Source organism: Epinephelus fuscoguttatus, linkage group LG1 (genome assembly GCF_011397635.1).
Source record: "Epinephelus fuscoguttatus linkage group LG1, E.fuscoguttatus.final_Chr_v1".
NCBI classification, from domain to species: Eukaryota; Metazoa; Chordata; class Actinopteri; order Perciformes; family Serranidae; genus Epinephelus; species Epinephelus fuscoguttatus.
Genome location: NC_064752.1, coordinates 49,756,348 through 49,767,530, shown reverse-complemented (window position 1 = coordinate 49,767,530; position 11,183 = coordinate 49,756,348). Strand labels below are relative to the sequence as shown.

Genomic DNA, 11,183 nt, shown 5'->3' with positions numbered 1-11,183 from the left:
AAATCTTCTCCTTCTATGATTGTTTGTATAAAACATCATATTCTGAACATGACTGCTCAACATTCTTTGAACTAATCAAAGACAAGATTCCAACAATTGACCAAGATTTCAAAAACATCTGTGATAAAAAAATAACACTTGAAGAACTGGATAATGCACTAAATCGCTTGCATTTGGACAAATCCCCAGGCTCTGATGGTCTGACAGCCAATTTTTATAAACACTTTTGGGATGAGATCAGATTATAATGATTATAATGTTTTGATTGAAGCTCTAGGTGAGCACATGCTTCCAGTAAGCATGAAACAAGGGGTCATAGTGTTAATTCCAAAACCAGGCAAGAATCCTAAAATAATAGACAATCTAAGACCTATCACTTTATTAAACAATGACTACAAGTTATTAGCACATATTTACACAAACCGTCTCAAAAAAGGTATATCCCAAGTTGTCAGTGAAACTCAGTCAGGCTTCTTAAATGGTAGATCAATACACAATAACATCCGTCTTATTCTTGATATACTAGATTACAGTGAAATGATTGAGGATAAAGGTTTTATCTTATTTCTTGATTTTAAAAAGGCTTTTGATATGATCGAACACCCTTCATGTTTCATACTATGAGGGCATTTGGTTTTGGAGACAATTTCATAAAGGTCATGGAAACCTTATATAAGGACATTAATAGCTGTGTTTCATTACCTCATGGTACCTCACCTCGGTTTAATATACAGAAAGGAATTCGACAGGGTTGTCCAGCGAGTCCAGGACTATTCATTCTGGCAGCGGAAATGTTGACTATTATGATAAAGAACTGTGAGAACTTGAAAAAACTTAATATTCTTGGATCTGAAGTTGTAATAAGTCAATTCGCGGATGATACAACCCTCCTTCTCAAGGACGAACATCAGATTCCTGTTGCCATAAAGAACATTGAACTGTTTTCAAAGGCTTCTGGACTATTCCTCAATATCCAAAAATGTGAATTGATGTCTATTCATGAATGTGCAAAAAATGTTATTTATGATATACCTGTCAAAACTGTAGTAAAATACCTTGGTATCTATGTAACAAAAGATCAAAAAGAAAGGGAATTGCTCAATCTGACAAACAAAACCGATGAATGTAAACATAAACTTAATATTTGGTTGCAAAGGGACCTATCAATCTTTGGTAGAACATATCTCACCAAGATGGAAAGCATCTCGAGATGTGTCCACCCTGCATCTTCATTAGCACTTAGTACAGACTTTGTTAAGTCTATAAACCGACTCAACTTCAATTTTATATGGAAGAATCGAACTCACTATATGAGAAAAGCTTTCACAGTTAAAGACCTGTCTGAAGGTGGGTTAAAGGCAATAGACTTTGAATGTATGAATGGGACTTTAAAAATGAACTGGTTGAAACAATGTGTTAAATTCCCTGGCAGCATCTGGCATATATTCCCTCAAACTTTATTTGATAAAATGGGTGGTGTGGAATTTATTTTAAAATGTGATTACAATGTAACCAAATAGTCAATCAAGCTTTCTAATTATCATCAACAGGTTTTACTTTTTTGGAAATTATTTTACAACCACAATTTTACACCTCACAATACACCATTGTGGAACAACAGATGCATACTCCACAAAAGAAAATCCTTTTTTTATAGGAACTGGATGGACAGAAATATTTGGTGCATAATGGACATATTAGACACAAATGGAAATATACTTGCCTATCATGAGCTTTGTTATAAATTCAGTTTTAACTGCAACCTCACAGAATTTAATTGTCTTATCAAGGCCATACCCAAAGCATTTCTTGTTTTAAAAATACATTATTGCATTCTCAGTCCCCATCCCATCTTCCCACACTTTAATAATGAATTTCATTTTCTTGACAAAAGATGTTCAAACAAATTCATACGATCCATCTTAACAAACGATTTATACCCTGCCCAATCGTCTAGAAATAGTATTTTGAATCTGTTTGACCAATCAGTGGTATCCAAATTGAGGACAAAGTTCTTTAAATACCCAGTTCCACCCAAAACAAAAGAAATCCACTACAAAATAATGAATGATTTCTACCCTTCCAGTGAATTTCTAAGACTAAGATTTGGTTTTGAGAACAATGTGTGTGTTTTCTGCAATGGTGATATTGAAACAACAGAGCATCTTTTATTTCATGCTCTCATACACAGTTATTCTGGAAACAATTTAGTGAATGGTTAAGCAGGAAAACCACAACAATGCCTGTTTTAGATCACAAGAGTATTATTTTTGGAGTGTCATTAAAAGATACAAAATTGGACCTCATGATAAATGTTTTACTTATTTTAGCAAAATTTTTTATTCACAAAGCTAAATTTATTAAAACCCCACCCATCTTTATTGGCTACTATAATGAAATTCAACTTTACACCAAGTCCCTTAAAAGTATAAACTCCAAACATGCAGAAGACCTCTGTAGACTAATTGGCAATGAATAAATATTTTAAATTTGCCATTCAGCCTTATTACATCTTACATCATTTTATTTATTATTATTATTATTAATTTTTTTTAATTTATTTATTTATTTATATTTTTTGCATTATACTCAGTAATGATTAATTTATGATTTACTCAATCTGGTACTCTTTTTGTTTTGTTTGCTGTCTTTGTGTTTTGTATCTCTGATGTTCTGTTCTTTGCATTTTGAAAGATGTTAAATAATTGATATTTGCCTTGTTATGTTGTACATTATCCTTTTTCTAATGGTTAAATAAAGAGAGAGAAAAAAAAAGCCACTAGGGGCGCTGCCACCATTTTGGACTGTTGAGCTTGGACTGTTGCGCCCAGACAACATGCAAGATGTCAAGGAGAGAGGAGAAAAAAAGTAAAAGAAAACAGTGTAGTGCAATTAACTGCAACAACTATCAGTGGAACACTCCACACCTGGCCTTCCACCGTTTCCCAAAGAATCCTGACAGGTAAGAACCATAGACTGTATAAAAATAATGGACGTAGTTACCGTGATGTCACCCATCCGTTTCTGAAGAGTGGATTCGAAGCTCAAAATAATCCGCTCTGGACGTCGCCATTTTGGCAGTGCCTGACTCCGCCCAACTCCCAGACAATCAAAAATGGGCAAAGAGGCGGGCCAAAGGAAGCCTGGTTGCCGAAACACGCCCACCTTGCTCGGCGCCGCTAAATTAGTTAAGGTCATGGTTAAGGCTAACAAGCTACTAGCCTAACAAGCTATGCTACTTTGGCAAGCCCTGTGGTGTTGGCTGCTCCCGCTTGGTGCCAGCCAGCTCCTTCACGAAACTTGAGGTAAATTGAGTTTATCTGAAACTAACGTTATACAACAAATTTTGAAACAATGATTCAGCTGTTATTGAGATTACACAATTTAAAAAAAAACCTTCAACATTTTTAAATATAGAATGCTAATTATGGTAATGTGACATTGATAAAAGTCGAAGGGGACTGAAATGTATCTGTAACGTTAACATTACTGTTATCAACAGCGCATTGCGAGATTATCATCTAGAACATGATAAAGAAATGTAGAAATTGTGAAAGAAAGGCAGTGTTATACTTGTTACAAGATGTTAATTTCTTTCAGTACATCACCGGTGTTGAGGTCATTACCACTTGTTAACGTTACGTCTCCACCACGCCTGCTACACACAGGAGAAACTGTACCAGTTTTGGCTACTTGACTTTAGACAGCTAATATTACATTGTCTTCCAAGGACAAAAAGAAAACATTTAAAAGACTGTCATCTATATTTTGAGGCGTTGCTCCCTGTTTTATTTTATCCTACAGATGTGACATAATAGTATTGTCAACAAAAAGAAGTGATTTACCCTTTATAGTTAACTTTCTGTTTTTAATTACCTAAAGCATTTATTACACTCATTTTACTTTCATATACACAGTGTGGATCATTGGTGACAGCTATGTCCAGCATGGTGTCCAGAGAGCTGCAGAGACCTTGGGAAGCAACCTCAGCATGCCGGGTGTCCGTGTCTGCTGGTTTGGCTGGAGTGGACTGCAGTGGAGAGGCCTTTTCTCCTTCTTTTCCCACTCCCTGCGAGGAAGAGCAGCACCAGATGTCCTCAGCATCCACTGTGGCGGCAATGACATGGGGAAGGTCAGCATGATGAAGAAGGACCTGCACCAGCTTCACCTCCAGCATCCTGGCATTAAGATAATATTTTCTTCATTGGCCCAAAGGTGCAGGTGGGAGGCTGGTGGCAATCCAGCAAAGATTGATAAGGCCAGGAAATTTGTTAACAGTGTTATGGCTACATTTGTTCATAGTTTAAATGGTGTCATAATTGAGCACCTTCACATCAGACACATTCATCTCACACCTGGGAGAAATTATATGTTTTTAAGTAAATTAGTTAATTGTCTTAAAGACCTCCTCCAAATGCAGTGAACTGCTTACTGTTGGCAGTGTCACTGCTTTTGAATTTGGCCTTAAGCACACATTTTGTTAGGCCTGATCATAGCCCAGGCTGTCATGGCTGATGTTGAGTTTTTGATATTCATCTATAACTTGTTTAAAATTTCAATAAATTCTATTTACATTTGCACTCCTTTTGTCTTTATTACTGACTGAATGTTGTATTTCACAATCAAATCTGACTGTCAATTGAAAGGGCAAACAAATCATACACTACAGATAAAACATAAAGCATTAATGTTTAACTTTGTCACTGACAAAAAATTAAGCTGTCCATTTCTGATTATTTTAACTTTGTACTTGAAGATAACTAAGCATCTTACACCCAGCAGCAGAGCCTGAGAAGATTTTGGAGAGTAACCTTTGTTTGCTGCTCTGTTAGAAGTCTAGTTTTTACACAGAAGAATGTGACTGGATAAAAGGGCTCAAAGTGAAAAACAAAGAATTAGCTGGACACAATAGTTTTGAAGCCCCCAAGGAGGTATCACTTGTTCGCTATGTTGCCAACTCTGAAAGGGTCTTCCTCAGGCAAAGGTACTGTGACGTTTTTATAGTGAGGCAAACAGAAACATAATCAGCCAATTGTGTGTTACATTTTTTTAGCCTCACTATATAAGCCTCAATACCGAGCAATACCCACAGAACCTTCTCATATGTCACAACCTCACAAATAAATGATACCTCCTACGGGACTTAAAACTATTCAGTGTGCAGATATTTCCTTGTTTTTCACAAAAGCAGAATCGTTTCTCAGTGAATTTTCTTCATTTGTGAAATGTTCAAACAAAACCAGCACATAACATCAGCTTTTCATTTTTTTTTTACATTCTGCTAAGATAAATGCAAACTTGGGTAAATGTTAAGACATAAATGGAAACATTAAGATACCATTAATAACTATTATATTTTGTTAATGGTTTAAATCACCACTATATTTCCAATCATCACAGGAAACTGATGAATGACAGCTTTCAAAAAATTTGCTTTTACTCTAAAGTAAATTTTGTCTGATCCATTTTATATGGCAAAAGTTATTCCATTACACAAACAGTTTAACAAAATTAAGTCAAAGCTTGCATTCATGAAAACATCCATATTAAAAGGTTACAAAAAGTACACGTGAAATAAATGAAAAGATTTATAACAGTAATTATAAAACCTATGGATTAGGACCCAGTGTCATAATTTGCAAAATCTTAATTTCTTGTGAAACAACCTCTTGACTGTGGAGTAAATATCACATTGGCCGAGGCGTTGTAACTTTCCACAAGTGTCCTACATGAGAGAAAGATGACAGGTTAAAAACACAGGTAGAAAACACTGACTACAGCCTGTCTTGGTTAAAAGTCTACTCACCACCAAAATGATCTGGCTGTCATAAAATAGTTTTGTGTTTAAGTTCTGTAGATATTTGACTTTATATTTGAATGTGATTTTAAATTTATCAGTGTACTACCAAGACAAATGGAGTATGAATGTACATTCATTCATTCATCTTCTAACCGCTTCATCCTCTTGAGGGTCGCGGGGGGGCTGGAGCCTATCCCAGCTACATCGGGTGAGAGGCAGGGTACACCCTGGACAGGTCGCCAGACTATCGCAGGGCTGACACATAGAGACAAACAACCATTCACACTCACATTCACACCTTTAGAGTTACCTTTAGTGTCCTTTAGAGGACAATTTAGAGTTACCAATTAACCTAGTCCCCAATCTGCATGTCTTTGGACTGTGGGAGGAAGCCGGAGTGCCCGGAGAGAACCCACGTTGACACGGGGAGAACATGCAAACTCCACACAGAAGGGCTCCCACGCCCAGGATCGAACTGGCAACCCTCTTGCTGTGAGGCGAGAGTGCTAACCACCACACCACCGTGCCGCCCTAGTATGCCGTTCATCCACATTAAAATAATTGTTGCTATCAAAAGGAAACTGAACTGTTATCAAAGCTCACTACCACTGTGGAATCATGCTATGTTCGGCTGTCTCATTATGAGAATATTTTATTCCATTGGTTCTTCACAGACTGTGTGTGGGGAAAAAGGTAGTAATTCTCACTTTGATAAAGGGTCTTTGCATAAAAGGCACTAAAATGTTAAAGTCGGTAAATACATGTCATGTTCCTTGATTAATAAAATCTTCATTTGGCCTTTTGCACCAGGGGAACACTAAACTGCACTGGTGTGCAGTAATTTCACCTTATCAGTAATAATACAGAGCAAGCTGTGCCCTAATCGAGTACTTAGTAATGTATGGCAATTAGTAATTTATGTAATGCATTTAAATGTATTATGGACAATAATTCATCATTTCAAACTAATAAGTTTCTTGACTCTTTGTGAGGTACTGTATAAAAAAAGGTGTCTTTATCCTGGAGTCAGTGCTGAAGTGATGACTCTCAAAGTGTTCACTGCACAGATGGGAAGTCTTGTTTGGAGTCCAGTTCTGTCTCCTCGTGTTGAGTGTCCACTGGTCCAGTCTGTCTGGGTCACCTAGAGGAAAACTTTACACAGACAAATAGATATTAAAAGTAATATATGTGTTAGGTTACCTACTTCACAGACACCTTTACATGCAAACAATACAACTTAAATTTCTTCAATGTTCAACAGATCATAATAAATTTATTTTAGCAAAACAAAAAGGTGGTGGCCATCACAGTCCTCATATTCTGTCTGTGCATTATCTATTGTTGTATAACTACAGGCCTGTATCATACACTAATCTTATTAATATTTTATATGTGGCAGTCAAATGTCACATTATTTTTTTTTTATACGTTACACACCTTATTGTAATTTCACACAGTTCGCCACTTTTTAATTTACATACACAAGTATAGCCTTAATGTTACGTTAACGTTACACTGCTCATATGACAACGTTAACATTGCATCACGTTAGTTAACTAACGTGGTGGACCTTTATTTTCAAACCTCACACAGCCTCAGCCTTTTGTTCAAAATATTCTCTCCCTAAATGCCTAAATCCTAACACTTCTCTGTTAGGTTCTGATTTCAATGCAACCTTTTCTCCTGAAGCCCAGGAAGTTGTTCTGGGTTGCAGTGGCCAGGGGGACTTTCCTCCTGCAAAAATCCAACAAAAAAGAAGCCCTGGCCATTTCTCTGACAGTTGCATCATCATTATTTAACATGTGAAGTAAGTTAGTTAACCTAGTGGCTGTGCATGTCCGTTCTACATTGGGAACTCCCAGCCCTCCTTTGCTACAGGGAAGAAAAACTATATCTCGAGTAGAATGTGTATTTAAACCCACCCACTTTCGGACCAGCTGGATGGTTTTATTTGTCATCTCTCTTAGGATTTTTTGCGGGATGTGGACATTAGCAAATAGATGTTGTATTTTGGCCAGGGCCACATCTCTCACAGCCTCAAGTTTAATGACTGTTGGGAGGGGTGACAGGTCTACCAAGTGGAGGCGATGGAGATACTCCTTTGTGAGCTCCTCAACCTGCTCCCCCACTCTCCAGCGATGTTAAATTTATGGCCTAAGTATGGGTAGGTCTCATTACGGGCGTAAACTCTGATGGTTTTACCCATTATCAGAAAGGAGGGGGGCTTGTCATTCTTGGCCTTATACCAGCAGTTACCACCACTGCAGCGTTGTGGAAAACAGCACATTTGCTCTGTTTCACCTCCAGCCCAGACCAGTGGAGGAATTCCTCAGTGCGTGTCAGCATGTTTATAATGACATCCAGCCCAGACCAGTGGAGGAATTCCTCAGTGCGTGTCAGCATGTTTATAATGACATCCTCCTGGCGTGAAGACACCTGCACGTCATCTGCATACCCCTGTAAAGGATTTGGAAATTGGACATGTGGTGGAGCACACTGGTGAATCCACTTCATCCACTGGTTCAGGGCCAGGACAAAGTTTACTGCACTCCATGGACAGCCCATTTTTATTCCCACCTTAAGAGAAATTGGCTCTGTGAGCTGCTGCCCACAGATAACCTGGATAACACACACACACACAGCTGGCGCGGTCACTGTTGAGATTACATTCGTTTTTTATTATTAACAAAATGGTTTTTTATTGACCATATTAATGGTTTCATTTTCAAATAAATATTTGGAAACGAAAATGTATACGTTGGTGTAGAGTTTTGCAATATGTATACCTGTATGTATCAAAATGTATAATTTTCAGCCGCTGCCGCGGTCGGAGGTATAAATGTTCAGATGTATCGTCTCTGTGTGTTTTTACATCTATTGTTGCTTTTAATTTGCAGCTATACTTTTAGTGAGCAGTGAGCCTACGGGGCTATAGATATAGCCTCTTAATTTGGTTCTCATAGTTTAACCAGATTAATGCATTTAACTTTGAAATGTACACTTTTTCCCCCAGGGGTCCATGACCCTGGACCCACCTAGAGGGTCCATGGTCCACCCCCCATAGTTTCACAAAATCCTGTGGGAAACACTGTGGTCAGAAAACATCAGATGATTTCTTTGAAGGTTTAGTGACTGATGTAATATCTGCAATAAGAAGCTGAGCATGCAACACAATACAATGATGACTATCATTAGTTACTCTCAGTAACCGGTGGAATTTAATCAACGGCATGCCAAATATGTATCCATGTGGCTATCATTAAAAAGTAGCACATTTGTCCTTAAAGTGTTTACCTGGTCATTTCCATTTGGAGTGAGGGCTGGGCTGCGCTGCCACTGGGACCTCCATGTCTCTGTTCTCTGCAGGAATGTTTTCAAAAAAATGTATTAATCATCAATAAATCTAGAATTGATAAGTTAATAAAATATGTACATGAATTCAAGTTTAATTCTGAACTTTGTGTTTTGATTTGTGCCATCACTGGATGTGCCCAGTTGTGTCCCAGATGATGTAATCAAGCTTAGCAGGTGCCAGGCAGACTGCACAATATCAGCAGGACTACCCTGTCATCATGAATACTGCATAAACAATAAGAATATTACAGATCAGTAGCACAAACATTACATTTCAAACAGCCACATGTTACTAAACTTAAATTAGCATAAACAGTTTCATTACAGTTACATTATTGGCCGCTCATTCGTTCGTTTTTGAAAGTGAGACCACTCTCACTACCATCACACCTGTTAGATCAAGGAGCTCCTCAAAAAGCAATGCGTTTTTAAAGCTGTGTTGCCACCAGACATGTCCAAAACAGATTCTTTTCTGCTGCTCTCCCCCTCATTGAAATGACTGGAGGCGAGTTACTGTGCGGTTTCAACAGGTCAGAATCACTGCCCCAGAACTGTAACTTTTGGGCAATAATGTCTGTGATGAAACAATTAAAACTGTCATCTCATATGAGACATTGCTGACCCCGGAGGTTTTTAACAGATGACGTCCTGATGCTAATGGTTAGCTAGCGTTACTAACACAGTTTTACCAAACGCCACCTCGTTCAGCACATGTATTGTCCGGTAAATTCTGTTAGTTATTATTATTATAATTGTTATTGTCTAATACTGAATCTTATACAACTACAGAAATGACAAGTAAGAGTTAATAAACTCACCGAAGCGTTTTGGTTCGCGTTAGAACTTTAACCTTTTCTTCTTTGGTGTCACATGACAAATGGTCACATGATTGGCTGGATGTAGGTTGGACTCGATTGCTCTTCCTTGGATAGCAGATTTGCAGGGAAATTATTTACAGCGAATTTTGCATCTGAATTTGAGTACATTGAATTTGAGCAGTTTGAAAATATATTATTTGATTTTTTTCAGACTTGAATTTTTTATTCTGAATTTGTGAACATTGAAAAACAAAAGTAAAAAAAAATCAGGTACAAAATTTTAGTGCAAAAGAAATCTGATACATTAATTCAATGTAAACAAAAATCAGTGTTATAAATTCAATGCAACAAGAAATTCAGTGTTATAAATTCAATGCAAAAAAAATTCAGTGTTATAAATTCAATACAAAAAAAATTCAGTGTTATAAATTCAATTTCAACTGATGATGAAACTGTTATGCTTCCATACAGTTCAGTGAGGCTGAGCTGCAGCTCTGCAAAGGTCAGCTGTTAACTCCCTAACCATCCAGCCTTTTCCTCTGGTCATGGTCAAGAAGCCGCCTGAAGTATCTACCCAGTCCCAGTTCAGCCCTTGATTACTCCCCAGTCCTTTCTGCAATAAGGTATGAATCTCCTGGTGCAGTAATGTTATGCTACAATGTGGCAGTTAGCTGGATGAACTCTCCATCAACCCTGTGTGTGTGTGTGTGTGCGTGTGTGTGCGCACGCCTACGTGCCTATCTTGCTGGGGTTCTTTTAAGGGTGTCTACCTGTCTTTGCCTCATCTCTGTCCCTTGCTCTGAGGAGACTTTGAATTAGTCTAATTATCATTGCCTGTGTCACAGAAACATGAGGATGAAGGTGTTGTCCCCAGGAGGCCTTCTTAGATTTAACGCTGTGTGTGTGTGTGTGTGTGTGTGTGTGTGTGTGTGTGTGTGTGTGTGTACTAAGAATTGCCACAGCTGTGTTAGACAGCTGCTAGAGGGGCTGTATTCAGCAAGGTTGCCTCCCCTTTTGTTACTGCTGAAAACATACCCCCTCTTCCCATACACAATTATGGGCACAGTCTATTGCACACTCTCTGGGCTTCACATAATTACAGAGTTCAGCGCTTACATTTAAAAATATATGCAAATTCATTCTGATCACCCTTGAGAACAGTCTGAGAGGATGATGGCAACTTGCATTAGAGCACATTGAAGTTTGGGTGT

The 11,183-nt window shown here is 38.0% G+C and overlaps 1 long non-coding RNA gene across 2 annotated transcripts; it reads right to left on the bottom strand.

Annotated features, from left to right (window-relative positions):
• Positions 1–4,915: 4,915 nt before the first annotated feature.
• On the bottom strand, positions 4,916–10,045 carry LOC125886107 (uncharacterized). 2 transcript variants are annotated; one of them, XR_007448978.1, is made up of 5 exons: positions 9,973–10,045; positions 9,258–9,379; positions 9,095–9,160; positions 8,159–8,257; positions 4,916–8,101 (listed from the first exon to the last, which is right to left on the bottom strand). It is a non-coding gene; the product is annotated as an uncharacterized LOC125886107 (long non-coding RNA). The 2 variants fall into 2 exon arrangements; XR_007448977.1 differs by having other exon boundaries at positions 9,095–9,379.
• Between the last annotated feature and the right edge of the window lie 1,138 nt (positions 10,046–11,183).